Below are 17,489 nucleotides of genomic sequence, written 5' to 3' on the forward strand. Positions count from 1 at the left end.
AATAAGCTCACAATGGTGGGGTCCTAATCCAATAGGATTTGCTGCCTTTAAGAAGGAGAAATTTGTCACCCCCACTTGTCTGCACACTGTGAGGAAAGGCCACGTGAAGACACACTCAGAGGTGTCTGGCTGCAAGCCAGGAAGATAATTCTCATTAGATACTGACCCTAATGGCACGTTAATCTTAAATGTTCAGTCTCCAGAACTGTGAAAAAATAAATGTCAATAGTTTAAGAATTCAGTCTATTTTGTCTGTATCTTGTTATGGCAGCCCTAGCAGACTAATACAGATCTTAGTAGAAAGAGCTGGGTGTTGCTGTAACAGGTGATAAAAAAATATGGAGTTGGCTTTAGGACAGGTAGAGGCTAGATTTTTGAGGAAAATGCTAGAAATGTGGACATTTGAGCAATTCTCAAAGAAAAAAGAAGAGCTGGAGAGAAGCCTTCCATCTTCTTCTAGAATACGTTAATAATAATCATGAACAGAATGTTGGTAAAAATATGGACAGTAAAGCCACTCTTGGGAAGTCTCAGACAGAAATGAGAAACATGTTGTTGGAAACTGGAGGAAAGGTAATACTTGACATGAAGGGGCAAGAAGTTGACTGCTGCATTGTATTCATGTTCTGCTATTTTGTGGAATGAAGAACTTGTGAACAATTAAATTGAATATTTAAATGAGGTTCCTAAGCAAAGTGTTGAAGGCACAGCTTTGTGTCCCTTAACTTCTCATAGCAAAATAGGAGAAAACAGATGATGTGAAAAGGAATTTTTAAGCAAAATGGAACCAGAACTTCAAGATACAGAAAATTCTCCATCGATCAATATTGTAAAAAATGAAGAAGCATGTTCTAAAGAGAACATCAAAGTTGTTGCTGGACTATCAGTTGGTTAATATTTTATGAGACTGTATGAACAGAAATACTGCCAGTTTGAACTAAAGGGGACTGAGGTGAAATGAAATGAAGGAAAATTGTCAGACTCTTTCAATTTGGCAGAACAGGATGATAGAGATATTTAGCTATGAATGTGTGCTATTCAAGATGATTTACAAAAATGACCTAAAAGGCGATTCAGATATCATCAGGGACAGCACCTTGGTTTCAACAGGCCAGAGGGTGACTGCCCCCAAAATTTATATGTTGAAGCTCTAACCCCTCAATGTGCTTGAATTTACAGATAGTGCTTGGAGGAAATCAGTAAGGTTAAATGAGGTCATAAGGGTAAGGTCTTAATCTGATAGAATTAGTGATTTTATAAGAAGAGGAAGAAAGAAATCTCTCTCCTTCATTCCACATGCATGAACTCAGGAAAGGTCAGGTGAGGACACAAAGAGAGGCAGCTGTCTGCAAGCCAGGAAGAACACCTTCAAAATCACCAATCCTGCTTGCTAAATCAACCTTTCATCTCTAGAATGTGAAAATACAAATTTCGTTTGCTTAAGTCCATAGTCCATGGTATTTTATTTGGCAACATGAGCAGACTTACATGTTAGCATAATATTTTAAAAATAATCAAGCTTCCCAGCTATGTACATAATTTTAAAAAATAATTTGAAGTAATTTTCTTATTTATAATCTCTATCTTTATGTTTATTTTTTTCATATTTCTTTTAATGTCTCCTTTTCAAAATATCTCTTTTAAAATTATATTTAGTTTTTCCCAAATTCTTCTGTCCTATATGGTTACTGTGAGAATTAAGTGATCAAAGATAGACCAAGGGTAGTTCACAGAACCTGGGCTACAACAATCCTTTAAATTGCCACTAGTAATTTTCTTTTTCTACTTATATCTCTCAAGTAACAACCTATGATAGTCATTTTTGCAATCTTTGCTCCAACCCCACTAACATACTTATAGTTCCTATATTGGGCTATATTCTGCTTTATCTTGCATCCTTTGCCATAGGACTTGTCTCTTTTTGAATATTTCCTCTCTGACATCAATCCAGGGGCTTGGACTTCAAATTCTTAATTCCTTTCCACACGAGGGTTAATTATGGTTCTTGCCTGTACCATTAATTATTTTAAATTTACACATTAGACTATATACTATGCTGTTATGTTTGCCTCCTCTACCATATTACAAATTCTGAAAGATAGGTCATTCATTCTTTTCTTCAACATATATTGAGTAGGTTGTCCAGGTCTGTTATATAGTAAGTACTCAATGAGTAATTTGTTGAATGAATTAGACTGAAATTGCACTTTGCTTCATTTTTTTTTCACTCCTTTCTTATTAATTTTGTTGATTCAACAAATATTTTTAAAGCCCTAACAGTGGGGATGTTACAGTTCTAGATAATGGAGACACAAAAATGAAGAAAATATAGCTATCATTCTTAAAGATTAGTGGGTTATAAGTAACTGGGACAAAAGAGCATTTGAGTAAACACTTGAAATTTTATTCAACCCTTTTGACAAGCAATCACTGAGTGAGTTGTAATAAAAAAATATGGAAACAATTTTTGTAACTATTGACTTTTTTTTGTATACCTAATGAGAGTTTTGAAAGAGAAAGGATGTACAGAGGAGAAATCAGGATTTTAAAAAATGTATTTATTATTTATTCCATTCCCTTGCTCTTCTGCTCTCTTCCACCCAGCCCCACACCTCACCCCAGGCTTTCATCACACTATTATCTATATCCATGGGCTGTGCATATATATTTTTTGATTAATCTCTTCTCCTCCCTCCCCCCCCTTCCCTCTGAGATCTGTCAGTCTGTTCCACACATCCATGCTTCTGGACCTATTTTGCTCATCAGTTTATTTTGTTCATTAGATACCGCATATACATGAGATCATGTGATATTTGTCTTTCTCTAACTGGCATGTTCTGCTTAGCATAATAATCTCTGTTCCATCCATGTAGTCACAAATGGTAAGATATCCTTTTTTATAGCTGCATAGTATTCCATTGTGTAAATGTCCCACAGCTTTTTTATCCACTCATCTGCTGGTGAGCACTTGGGCTACTTCCAGATCTTAGCTATGGTAAATAGTGCTGTTATGAACATAGGAGTGCATATATTCTTTCTGATTGGTGTTTCAGGTTTCTTAGGATATATTCCCAGAACTGGGATTACTGGATCATGAGGCAGCTCCATTTTTAATTTTTTGAGGAAACTCCATACTGTTTTCCACAGTGTCTACACCAGTCTACATTCCCACCAGCAAACTACCATCCTAGACAGCACTTGCCATTTGTTGATTTGTTGATGGTAGCCATTCTGGCAAGTGTGAGGTGATATTTCATTATAGTTTTAATTTGCATCTCTCTGATGATTAGTGATGTTGAGCATTTTTTCATGTCTTTTGGCCATCTGTATGTCCTCTTCAGAGAAGTGTCTATTCAGGACCTTTGCTCATTTTTTAATTGGACTGTTTGTCTTCCTAATCTTGAGTTTTATGAGTTTTTTGTATATTTTGAAAATTAACCCCTTATCAGATGTATCAATGGCAAATATGTTCTCCCATATAGTAGGTTCCCTTTTCTTTTTGATGCTGTTTTGTTTTTTTTGTTTTTCTGTGTAGAAGATTTTTAGTGTGATATAGCCATTTGTTTATTTTTATATATTTTGTATATAATTGGTTAAGTGGATAATTTAATCAAATTCTGTGCATGACAGATTTGAATTGCCTCATGATACAAACATTTTGGTGTCCAACGAAAAACTGGAAACATCGGGCCATAGGAAAAAATTCTGGAGTTAAAGACTTGAGACTTTGGCAATAGACTGATTGCCTTTTAGTGAGTTTAAAATATGTTTTTATCTCTTATATCTTTATAGTTTCAGATAAACAGATGGTGAGGAGGGATTTAGCAACAGAAAAAATATTTGGAAAAGATTATTTGGGGCATAATTAGTTGGAAATATGTATACTATGTAGGGCCATTTCTAAGATTTTAAAATGTTTAAATAACTTTATAAAATGAACTGTGGAAGCCAAAATTATAATGATGAATTGATATAGAAATATCAACATCTTTATTGCATACTAATTAATGCAACAAATTAATTAGGAGGCCTTAGAAGGTGTTTGGATAATAATTTATTACTGACCCAGCCAAGGATAAATAGTAACACATCTTTGCACAAAATATTTAACATTTATTATCACTTTATCTTAGTTGACAAAAAGTACTGCTCAATTTTAAGACTTCAGGACTTAGAATCAGTTCTATATATCTATCTATACATTAAATTAGCGTTGGCATTGCACATACAGATGTTAAAGATCAAAGAAAACTCCTTATGTTTCTACATGTTTTAATAGACCTGAGTGAAGAAAATAAATACAAATAATTGCATATAACAGCAAGCAGCAGCATTAATTCAAGATAATAATGTTTATGATTCCCCTGCATTATCAGTTTCTGTGCTTGTCATCAGAGCAAATTATAGGCCTGAGGCCAACTCATGGTTATGTATTACTCTCCACAGCTATTAATGCAAAGTTCCAGAGTGCACACACTAAAGATTTTGTTATTAATGGAAGAGAATGAAATAAAGATATTTATTATTATTTATGTGATTATGACTTACTGAACACATTTTTAAATTTATGTTCATAGGATATACTACAAACTCATGGGAATCCAGATTGTGCTATCCAAATATCTTACCCAAGTATGAACTACCAGGGGCAGGGATCACATTATTTTATTCTTCATATTCTCGGTACCTCATACTTAATTTCATAGATGTAAATGCTTAATAAGTGGTTTTGCAATATACAAATGATGGAATATAGAATTTTATACTTGAAACTTACATAATTTATTAACCAATGTTACCCCAATAAATTTAATTTTAAAATGTTTGTTTAGTAGATGAATTCATTCTAATTAGCGATTGGGAATCTATAACTTTTTAATTCCTATTGTTTTTCCTGAGAAACTGATCCAAATTTGCTTTACTCTTCCTTTCTGCATAAGCAATCTGTCTTTGTTTCCCTTTTTCTAAGAAAGTTGCTTCCTGTATTACTGGGAAAAAGGGTCTATGATATGAACACTGATCTTAAGTTCCTGATCTCTACTTCAAAAACACTCCTGCACCAGACAATAAAATTCTCCTCATATCTTTTCAGGCAAAAGATTTGTCTGATCCAATATCTACTTGAATTTTCCAGCATTTTTATCATCAATTATTTCCATCCTTGTAGACATCTTTCATCTCTTCTAACAGTTTACTCATTGTTACACCAATCTTCTATCACTTTCTCCTTTACATCTGACTATCTAGGGCACTGGCTTTCATCTACATCCCAAAACACCAAGCTCAGGGTCACTGCAAATGCAGATTTTACACCTGCACTCCCCACACGTGCCTCCTCCTATGGCTAGCTCCTTTCCCAGCCTCAGGTCTCCAGGCCATGTCACTATTCCAGAGAGGTATTTTTCAGCCACCTATATAAAAGGCTTCTGTGCATCCGAGTCTCCTTTTTTGTTATATTCTTCTTGTCATGTGCTTCTTCTCATACATTAATACCCAAACCATCTTGTTATTTTGTAATTTTACTACTTTATTTTCTGCAACCCCCTCCCAACTGGGATGTAAATGTCATTAAGGCACATATATTTTTCATATCATTTGCCATTGTATCCAGTTTTTTGAATAGGGTTTGACTCGAAGTAGTTCTATAGTAAGTGTTTCTTTTGGAGTGCTGCAGGTCAGGCACGGCAGGGAGCCAAGCACAGGCCCTGAAGCTCTGGGGATGAGTGGGCATGGCCTTGGTGTTTCGTGTACACAATCTTTTTTTTTTTTTTTTTTTAATCCTTACCTGAGGATATTGCTTTTCAGAGAGAGTGGAAGGGAGAGAGAGAAAAAAAAAACACATTGATGTCAGAGAGACACATTGGTTGCTTCCCACAAGCACCCATACCAGGGCCAGGAATGGAGCCTGCAACCTGTGTACTTGCCCTTGGCCAGAATCAAACCTGGGACCCTTCAGGCAGTGGGCCCACACTCCAACCACTGAGCCAAATCAGCTAGGGCTCATGCACACAATCTCTTCCACATACCCTCTTCCCCAGCTTCCTCTTACCGCCACGTCACCCGGGGCTGGATATGCAGAGCCAGGCATACCTGCCTTCACAGGAAATCAAATTCCAGTCTCGGCTTCCTCCCCACCCTAGAGTTGGGGGTGCTGGTGAAATCATCTGGGTCTGAGGAGAGATTCTGGGTGTGGGGCAAATTACTTTCCTCTCTTATGTTACCACCTTTGAACTTACTACATCTTAAAACTTCTAGCTTGTCTCCTTATTGCATAGAATTATACAGTATTAAGAAAAGACCTTAAAGACTGCACAGTTTAAAAGTCGACCTATGTTCAGATCAGTCCCTTTTATTCCTTGCTTACAAGTAGTCTTGCAAATTCTGTGTGGTTAAATCATGTGACTTAAAACTCACATCTTTAAGTGTTCCCTTTATCTCAGTTTCCAAGCCTCTTTAAATAGCAGTGGCAATCTACTGTTTACTTCTTAACTTATTCATAGAAATAGGCTCTCACCCTTCCCCATAATAGTGAAAAAAATGAAATATCCATTTACCAGTCCACAGTTGGGACATATGTCATAACACCTCCTCTTTTTATCCCACGTCCCTTAATCATTGTGCTTTTCTGGCCTACCTTTGATTATAACACTCATTCTCATTTGCTTCATTCCTTTTTTAAAAAAATATGTTTTTATTGATTTTAGAGAGAGAGGAATGAAGAAGGAGACACAGAGAGAGAAATACCAATGAAAGAGAGAAATGTTGACCCGCTGCTTCCTGCACATCCCCTACTAGGGATAAAGCCAGCAACCCGGGTATGTGCCCTGACCAAGAATCAACCAACTAAGCCACAGTGGTCAGAGCTGCTTCATTATTTTTACTCAAATCTAGGTGTTTGGGAAGATTCACCCTTTTCTCTACTTCCCATTTTTTTATTTTGCATATAGCTGTACGTTCCCTGGCAATCTCGTCCACTTTTGCCACTGTCTGCTCAAATGCGTTCACAGCCAATATCTCCGCTGAGTTTTTCTTATATTACTCTTGAGTTTTTCTATACAATTGGTTTATAGGTATTTCAATTTGAATATTGAACTAGCATTGTTCAAAATTCTTAGAGAAATAGCTCCAGGATTATTAGACCAAATAAATTAAATAGGAAAAAGCATAGAGTTATGTAATGTAGTTTCATATTTGGAAAAACCTAGTCAAGAGGATCGACTAACAATAGCAGATGGAATTCAAATGGTTATAATAGCAAATAATTTTAAGTAGTTAATGTGTACCCTGAACTCTGTCAATAACTTTATATGAATCATAAGATATAACTAATAAGAAAATCTGGCATCACAATCAATAAGCTTGGTAGCTCATTCATTAGATATTGGAGTGATACAGACAATCATATTGTTATATCTGTCACAGGTTTCCTGTATATAGTCATCTGTCTTGACTTGCCTGTCTGCATTTGTCAGTATAGAAGTTAATTCACTAGAATTTAAGTGTCAGGAATTGGAGGTAGGAGTTTCTTGTCATGAGACAAAAGAGTGAGATTGTAAAAGCACTACTTCCCAAAAGTTATATACCTTTAAAATAGTTTTCTTTATGTTCCAGATAAATATTTTTTCTTTTGAGAAAGTTAAGAGAGATAAGAGAATATGTGCAATGAAACACAGGAGAGAACAATGAGATGCTTAAAGAGAATTTAAAAATAATTTTCTCCTATTTCCCTCTCTTATATTAACTTAAAAAAAAAACACAGAATTTGGTATTGTATCAGTATTTAGAGATATTGGTAAGCAAAGACAGACCTTAAGAGGACTCAGTATTATTCCAGTTATAAGCTGAACTTCTCTTGAATCCATCTTTTTCCCAGAGCCACCACTTGAGTGCAAACCTTCATCTCTAGTAATCAGCCTCCCAGCATTCAGTATCTTTCCTCAATTTACCTTACATATACATACATATGGCTTAATCTCCTTGAGGTGCTTCTAAAATACTTTACTTTTCTGCTTATTATATTGATTTATTTTCTCCCTTCTTTTCTTTTCTAATTTTATACAATTCCTAAGCCAGATTCTGAGGATAATGTATATAATTACATCAGCTTTCCTGTGTTATTTCCTGCTACTTCCTTAACCATTTGTAGTGCACCAGTCAAATCCAGCTAGTTACGGTTACTTAGGTCTCTAATTCCTTCAGCTCACAAGATAATCTCCAGCATTTCCTATTGTCTTTTCTTATGCATTGTTTAATTCTATATAAAACACTACTTCCTGATTACCACTAATATATGTGAATTTTATCTTTTAAAAATGTAATAGACAGCTTTGGCGATGTTTTATTTTTTAATCTGATATTTTTTCCATTGGTTTTTAGAGAAAATGGAAGGGAAGGAGGAGGGGGTTAGAGAGAGAGAGGTCGAGATGGAAGTGAGAGAGACACAGTGAATGGTTGCCTCCTGCCTGCACCCTTACAGGGCCAGGATCGACCTGCCACCAAGACATGTGCCTTTGACTGGGAATCGAACCCCACACTTGCGCCACTGAGCCAAACCAGCCAGGGTGTCTTTGTGATTTGATAACTTTCAAAAGTTGCTTGTGTTAATTAAGTTTATTTATATATGTATTTCCAAGAAAAGGTTATAACTTCTCTATTTGAGAAGTTATTAACTGATGTGTGTTCATTCAAAAATATTTAACCAGGATTCAATGGGTGCAAAACAACTATAAATTATATTTTGGTCATAATTTCATACAGAAAACTATTGTTATCACAGAATTCATGGACTGGTTGGAACTTACAACTAGTATTTGAATCAGTTGTGACATCACACATAATGCCATGAGCACAGTGAACATTAATATATTAATATGTCTAAATATATTAATATATTACTATGTATATATACATTCTAACTTAAAAATAAAATTTTGATAGCAGGCTTTTCCATTCGTATACTTCTAGGCTCTCCCTTACCTCCGAGTTTAGTTTGTTGACGTTGTTCACTTTTCCATATGCAATATCTACATTGTAGAACACTATGAATTTATCCAATAAAGCAAAATGATATTTGATATTAGCCCCTCCCGTTCATTACCCATATTTATGGAAACTGTTGAATTCAGAATATTTGAGATTTATTTTGTTCTTAGACTTTAAACTCTTTTTCATGCATAAATTTTATTCATGGCATTCCAGAAGAGAGAGTTTTTGTCAAAGAACAGTGTAAGATTTAGGTAAACTATAAAGTTTAGCAAATGGATTATGCCTAGAAGTATCCAGATAGCAAATATTTCCTCTAACACGGAGATTTACTAAATTTTGCACAATCCTCATATTTTCAACTGGCCCCGTACTCTGTTGCCAAGTCATCTGTAATGTAAGCTCACAGAGTGTTAAAAAGTAGGGAAAATGGCACAGAGGTGTGTACTAAAGGAAGCTGTTTCTCCTTTGGCAGTCACTCTAAAAACGAGTGCCAAGCACAGATGGTAAAGATGTTCCTGGCTTCTACCACTATCTTGACAGTCCAAATGCAGTAACAGATCACTGTAAAAGGGTAAAGCCTCACCTCTCCGCTGAGACAGCAAAACCCCTAGTCTCTTTCTAAATGCTTTCTTCAGAACATCAGGTTCTTGTCCATTTGGTTTTTGTTAACTTGCTGACAGAATAAATTGAACAGTCATACAGGTAAATGAAAAGAAAGTGGGAGATTGATCTCAAAAGCTTTAGCAGCGATTTTGTTACAAAAATCACTATAGTATCTTGGCACATTTACGTTGTTAAAGGAATTATTTATTTTGGATGTATATTTTATTCATTTCTCTGTCCATTCTTCGGCAAGATGGCTTGAAAACTAATGAATTAGTTTTAAGTTTAAGGCAGTTTACCTCCTTAAACTGAAAAATTATATCAAAATGAAAAGCTCCTTAATTGAAGTGCTAATAACACATTAAAAAATACAAAAATGTGACCTCTAATTTACTTTTGGAGGGAATTTGTAAGACAAATAGCATTAGTGATTTTTTCCCTTAGTTTTCAAAATAATAGACCAACATTTAATCTAAAGTAGCTTCACTGGGCAATACAGTTAATGCAGATCAAGGAGTTCTGAAGAAAAAAAGGTTAAATTAACTTATTTCTTTTAAAATATATATATATCTTTATTGATTTTAGAGAGAGGAAAGGGGAGAGAGAGAGAAAGAGAGAGATGAAAATATCAATGATGAGAGAGTAATCATTGATCAGCTGCCTCCTGCAGGTCTCCTACTGGGGATTGAGCCCGCAACCTGGGCATGTGCCCTGACCGGGATCCTAGGTTGATGCTCAACCCCTGAGCCATGCCTGGCTGGGCTAATTTTAGTTCTTAAACCATAATTATTTTTTATTAAAACAAAGTGAAACATATGAGATAAATTAACTGAATATATTATAGCTTATTTATATATTGAACATTTTTTCCCCTCAAAATCTATGCTTGCGTCTCAATTAATTTTATTGAATTGGTTCATAACATAGAGGCCTTAATGACTTCACCATTTAGTCACATATATAGCAATAATATAATTTCTCTGATGTGCAAACTGAGGAAATTTGAGGTAATTTTTGAATCAACAGTTTTCAATATTCTATGTATTCAAGTTGATTGGTTAATATTTTGACTCTACTAGAATCTTCACCCCTTTGTACATACTTACAAATTAGTCATTCTTGTATAATCATACTTCTTATTTGCATTACTAAAATCCTTTTTGCAAAAATCTCCTTTTATAAGCCCATGAACAATTTGTGAACATATTATATTCAGCATCTATTAATTTGACAGCCCGGTGATACCACCATTGAATATATATCTAAAAAGTTTCTTCCCATTATTCACGGTAAGGATCTTGTGGAGACAATGCATTTGTTTGTCTTATTCTGATTTTAGATTCAACTCATTTTTAATAAAAAAATCTTCTGGGATATATTACATTATCTTTAGATTAATTAACCTTTGGGCTTTTACTCTGTGTCAAGTTCAATGTTACTTTTCATAAATCTCTTAAGAAATAAGATTGAAATTATAGTGCTTTATTTGTTCTCAACCCTACACCAGATTTCCTTTGTGAATAATTCATATGAACCCTAAAATAATCTCCAATTAATGGTAATGAATGCTGTTTATGGCAATTACATAGAGGCACTTATTGAATCAATAAATCAGTTACAACGATGTAACTCCAAATCAATCATAACTTGTTCCCTCTAATCACTTATTAAGGGCCACATTCCAAATAGAACACCAAAATCAGTTGCTGCTGAATTTTATAGCACATGTCTTTTTCCTCAAGGGAGTACTTCCTTAATTCAGATTGGAGTGGAGGGAAAAATTAATTCCTGAAGGATTTAGACTGTGGAAATGTTGAGTTGTGGTGAAGAAATAGTTGAAGAGGAGGGGACAGTCTTAAAACATCGATTTCCTTCCATGTAGGTTTCTTATGACATTGAGAAAAAATGATTCCTAAAGAACACAATAATCTAATTATCTAAACCTTAGAAGTGTTTCTCTCATAACTTCTTTTCACATGAACTGGAAAATTCCTGATAATTTTGACAATTTCTATTGCTACAGTCTATTATCTCTTGTTAATATTTAACACAATGAGTGTAAATAAATTTCTGAGGTATTTGGAAAAATAGGGTATGCCTAAATAGTGCTGAGTAAAACATGAGAAGTTAGTAATATTTGTAATATTTTTCTATACTTCAAGCTCTTTCTCTACATTAACTTGGTCAACTAATATGACCCCAAATCTACAGTTATGTTAAAAGATAAATTATAAACATCAACATATATCATTAGGCAGTACAATATATTTTTAGCACAAAATACTAGAAATCATTATAAATGACTGATGAAAATATGTGTACTCATATGTATAGATTAGGTGTATATTGAAAATAAATCAATTTACCAAATTGGCTTCTATTATGATACTACTTATGTAAAATGGTACCCAAAAGAATGTTTTCTTTACTTTTGGGAGATTTAATAAACACATAAACACATACATATATAAAAATATGTGTAAATATATATAATAAATATATATATAATAAATATATATATTTATACATGTAGTGTGTATATCTATAGAGAGAGAAGAACACACATCTTGATTTTTTAAATGCAAAAAGATAAAGACTGTAGTTAAAAAGGGGATTAAAACTTACTTGTAGCCTGGCCTGGCGTGGCTGGGCAGTTGAACGCAGGATCCAGGAGATGGTGGTTCGATTCCTGGTCAGGGCACCATGCCGGGGTTGCGGGCTCTATCCCCAGTTGGGGATGTGCAGGAGACAGCCGATCAATGACTCTCTCATCATTGATGTTTCTATCTCTCTCTCTCTCCCTCTCCCTTCCTCTCTCTGAAATCGGTAGAGATTATTTAAAACAAACAAACAAACAAACAAATAAACAAACACACACAAAAAACCTTGCTTGTAATATTTTTATATTCTAACAAAATACATCTGTTAAATATTAATGTATGAGTGTAACACTTAAATTGTTAACCAAAATATTAACTATGATATGGTGTGGATTGCCTCTCATCTTATCGTGTATTGCTTCTAAAATCTTATCTTTTATTCCAGTGCTATCGCCATTCATGAAATAGAATTGAGATTGCTGTTTGAGTGAATGGTAGAATCCTTTTCATGCTCTCTTTCCTTTTCCTTTGGGAGAATTTTCAACCAACCTGCCATTCACCTTTATATAACCAGTACAACTTTTCCACATCACAATTTTTTTATGTCCCTAGGAACTTGTACTATTCTGTAAATTGGCTTTAATGACTGGAAAACTATATTTCCCAATGTAGTAGTTTTCTATTGCTGCAATTACAAATTGCCCATACATAGCACCATAAAACAACACAAATTCATTACCTTACAGTTCTGGAGATCAGACACCTGACATGGATTCCAAAAGGCTAAAATCAAGTTCAGTAGCAATGTATTATTTTCTGGAGGCCAATTTCAAGTTTATCCATGTGCCAATAGAATCCAGTATTATGTGGTTGTGGGACTAGATCCCTGGCTGGCTGTAGTGTAGCTACAGACTACAGACTACACTATTCCCTACAAACCTCTAGGCATTCCTCTTACAAAGCATCTGTAATTCAGAATCAACAATGAGATGTCAAATCTTTCTCTTTTTCATGTTACCACCTCTTTGACCCTTTTTTTCATTATTACATTTCTAGGCTAGAGCTGGAAAAAGATTCTCTACTTTTAAGGACTCATAATTGAATTGGACCACTCCCCCCAGATAATCCAATATACTCATCTCAAAATCCTTAACCTTGATCAAATCTATAGTAGCTTTGGCCATGTAAGGAAACATATTCACAGGTTCTGGGAATTAGAGAATGGGCATCTTTTGGTGGTGATGGGAAAGGACACTATTCTGCCTAGTTTTATGAATCAATTAATAATTTTACCATGTTCCCACAATTACTATGTCAAAAATAGCAGGTGTTTATCGGAAATATCTACCTTTCCAAGCTAAACCTTAAACACTTCCAATTCCCTTTACCTCATCTAATTTTGACAAAAGCAATCAGAGGCCTTGGGATTTGGTTTAAGATTTGGAGTCACACAAACCTGCCAGTTGAAATTAGGCTGTCTTCATAGAGACATGTGTATGGCTAATTTTTTGTGTAATACTTTTTGTCTTGCATTAGAGCCATTTATATGGAATATTTAAGAACATCAAATATTATTTTTAAAATATTCTTGTGCATATCAGAATCTCTCACAAGTCTAGAAGAACAAGATGTGAAGAAGATATATATATAAAATCAAGGATGTTTACCAGCTGAGAAAGTTGTAGAATGATTAAGATTACTCACTTAGTGTCAGACAGCCTGGATTCAGAGAACAGTTATTTTCTCAAATTGTGTGCCTTGGGGCAAGTTATTTAATTCTTTTAAACCTCAGTTTCTACATCTAATCTGAACAGTAACATCTAATTCATAGAATTGCCATGAGGATTCATTCAGTCAGTATATATAAAAATACAAAGTAATTCAATATTCAATACATGTTAATTTTGAAATTGAATTGCAACATACAGTAACTGGTTTTTCCACTTGTCTTTCTGAAATTCCTAAAATAAAGGATACATTTTTCTTCAAATTCATATATATATATTAATTTAAATCTCTGGCAAATTAAAAATAATGCATTTTATTATTACCTTTTGCAGTTATGACATGTTATACAAAAACATTTTCATATATCTACTGAAAAATTTTGGTTGCAATTTGATGGAAAAATACTAATTTAATATTTGAACTGTCAATTTTATGGATATTAACTTTTTAAATAACAATTAAGTTAAATTTCTGAGGCAAAGTAAAATGCACATATTTACCCATACTACATCAACTCCAAGAAGTTTCACTTCTTTTTAACACTCTTTGCTAACAAAATTATTTTAATTATACTTTTGTCTTCAAAACCTCTTTCGAGGTATAATTTATTTACCTAAAAAGACACATCAAGCATATGAGGTAATAACATTTACTTCCTGGAAAATAAATGAATACAAATAGCTTTTACATAGTGAGATAGTACAGAGTGCTTTTGAAAAGACATCAAAATATTTTGGAAATTAACTCATGGGCCTATTTGTCCAAATAATATAAATGTTACATCTATAAATTAAACAGATGTTGCCTCCTTTAAAACATTTAAAATGTCAACAACTAAATCATTAGATTCCTGGAAGTTTTTTTTCCCTTTAAATACAGTTTAGTCATATAATTTGAAACAAAACTTAAACACTTCCAGGTCATAACTTTGAATTATAGGTTTTAAAAACAATATTTAAAGTATAACAAACATAAAGAAAGGTGCACAAATTTTATTTGAAAAGCTGAATACATTATCAAAAAGTTAATACAACTATATAATCATACAAATTAAGTAAAATATTAATAGCAAGACTACAGATGTGCAACCACCATCTTCTATAAAACTAATTATTAATTGTACTTCCATGGATTAATTTTCATCCTTTTGCACTTTTGTGAATGGAATAACCTAGTGGGTACTTTTCTGCTTCTTTCATGTTTTAGCTAATATTATGTTGTTGCATGTAGCAATATTCCACTTATTTTCAATGTTATTTAAAATTATATTCATACATCTGCAATACATCTATCTAAATTACTATTGAAGATGGTTTGATTAGTTTCCAGTCTTATGGGCAATAATATAACTAAAGCATATCTACATATGATTTTTAATACACTTAAGATACAAATTACTGTTGTTATGACTAGTTACCTGGACTCAAGTAGTTATGCACATTTTTACTGCCATCAACAGAATATTAGAACTCTTATTTCATATCCTTGCAAACAGTTATTTTTAGCCCTTCTTATTTTGGTATAGTGGATTTTTATTGTGATTTTCATTTTGCTTCCATAATATACAATATATTGAGTGCCTTTCATATATTTGTATTCTATTTCATTTTCCTTTTTACGATGTCTCTGTTCTAGTCTTTTGTCCATTACATTCTTAGGATTTCTATCTTTTTGTTATTGCCTATGGGGGAGGGAATACTTTATACATCCTGGATATAAACTCCTTGTGGCAATAATTCAAATGCCTTACTCTCTGGAGTTTGCCCTTTTATTTCCTTAAGGTTTGCTGTGGACAGATTCTAAGGTGTCGGCCCAAAGATTATTCCACTTCCTGAGGTCCGCGGCTCTGCGTGACCCCTCTCCCTTGTAAGTGGGGGGCTGTAACTTGCTTTATGCTGATAGAACACAGCAAAGCAGAAGGGATGTCACTCCTGTGATTAGGCTGCACTACAGGACAATGGAGTTGAGCTGTCACTCCCATGATTTTGTTACATTGTGTAAAACACTGTCTTAACAGTGTGGAGTAAATAATTCTTGCTGTTTTGATAGAGAGAACAGCCAGGTCCAGGAAGCCCACCTGGCAAGAAACTGCAGTAGGCCTTTAGGACTTGAGAAAAGCTTTTTCGGAGACAGTAAGCAAAAAGCCGGACCCTCGGGCATGCAGCTGCAAAGGAAGGACTTTTGACGACAACCTGAATGAGCCTGAATGTGAATTCTTCAAACTTCTAGATGTGTCAGCAGCCTGGCTACAATCTGTTTGTGTGAGTGTAAGGTACGTATGTGTATATATATACTCATATATATGTATATATGTGTGTGTATGTATTTATGTATAGTATATATGGGGTGGACAAAAGCAGGTTTACAGTTTTTCTTGTGAAAAAGTATATACTACAAGAATAAATTAATATAAGAATGAACTCTATGTTTCATGTATTTGTAGCTGTAAATGTCCTTTTACCCACCCCTGTAAATGTAAGCACAATGAAGTACCATTCCTGTCCTACCCAGAGCAAAAATTAATACTGAAAGTGTCAAGTGTCTGCCAATATGTGAACCTACCAAAACTCTTATATACTACCACTGGGTGTGCAAATTGGTACAAAAATCTTGTTAAGTTGTTTGGTAGTGGATACTAACACTAAATATATACATTTTCTATAACCCAGGAGTTCCTGTCATTAGCAGACAACCTACAGAAGAGTGTTTAAATATTCAACAATAGTGCATACAAAAATGCACATAGCAATTCTAATAAAAGAAAAAATTGAAAAAAATCCTAATATCCATCAACATTAAAATAGCTAAATAAACTGTCTCATATTTACACAATAAAATATATAGCAGTGAGAATGAGGGGTTTAATCTGCATTCAATATGGATAAATCTCCCAAATATAGTGTTGCTTTGAGTGAAAGAAGACAGAGTCAAATGATTGGTAATATATAATTTTTTTATAAAATATAAAACCAGGCAAGACTGTTCCACGATATTACAAGTCAGTAATGATCCCCTTTAGGGAGTGTAGTGGGAGAGGTGGGGCAGGAGGTGAGTAAGGTGTTGCTAGCTGTGTTCTGTTTACTGATCAGGGTGCTGTCTACACTGGGATATTCAGTTTGTGTGAATTTAGTGACTTGAACATGGATTATATGTGCAATTTTCTGTATGTTTGTTAGATTTCAGCACAAACATTAAAGATCATAAAATAGAGGAATGGCATATTCAATTACACACAAAGCTTTGGGCCCAGATATATGATTCCACATTTTTTCCTCAATTCTGTGACTCATAGTCACAAAACTATGAAGCTATCTAAAGAAAAAAAACAAAGAATAATAAATGTACTGTACACTGAAGCATAGGACAGTATCTACTGACTTCAGATAAATTTACATCTGTATTTTCTGTGTGGACATTTGACAAAATCTTGTTTAAATAAGAAAAACTATCACATACTCTATGGTGCTGTATGTCTGAGATACACACCAAGTGTAAACTTGAATTAGATTGTAGTCAAAGAAGTTTATGTCATATCATAACCTTCTATGCACGACTAAAAGTGTATAAAAATGA

Source organism: Miniopterus natalensis, chromosome 2, assembly GCF_054644295.1.
Source record: "Miniopterus natalensis isolate mMinNat1 chromosome 2, mMinNat1.hap1, whole genome shotgun sequence".
Lineage (NCBI taxonomy): Eukaryota > Metazoa > Chordata > Mammalia > Chiroptera > Miniopteridae > Miniopterus > Miniopterus natalensis.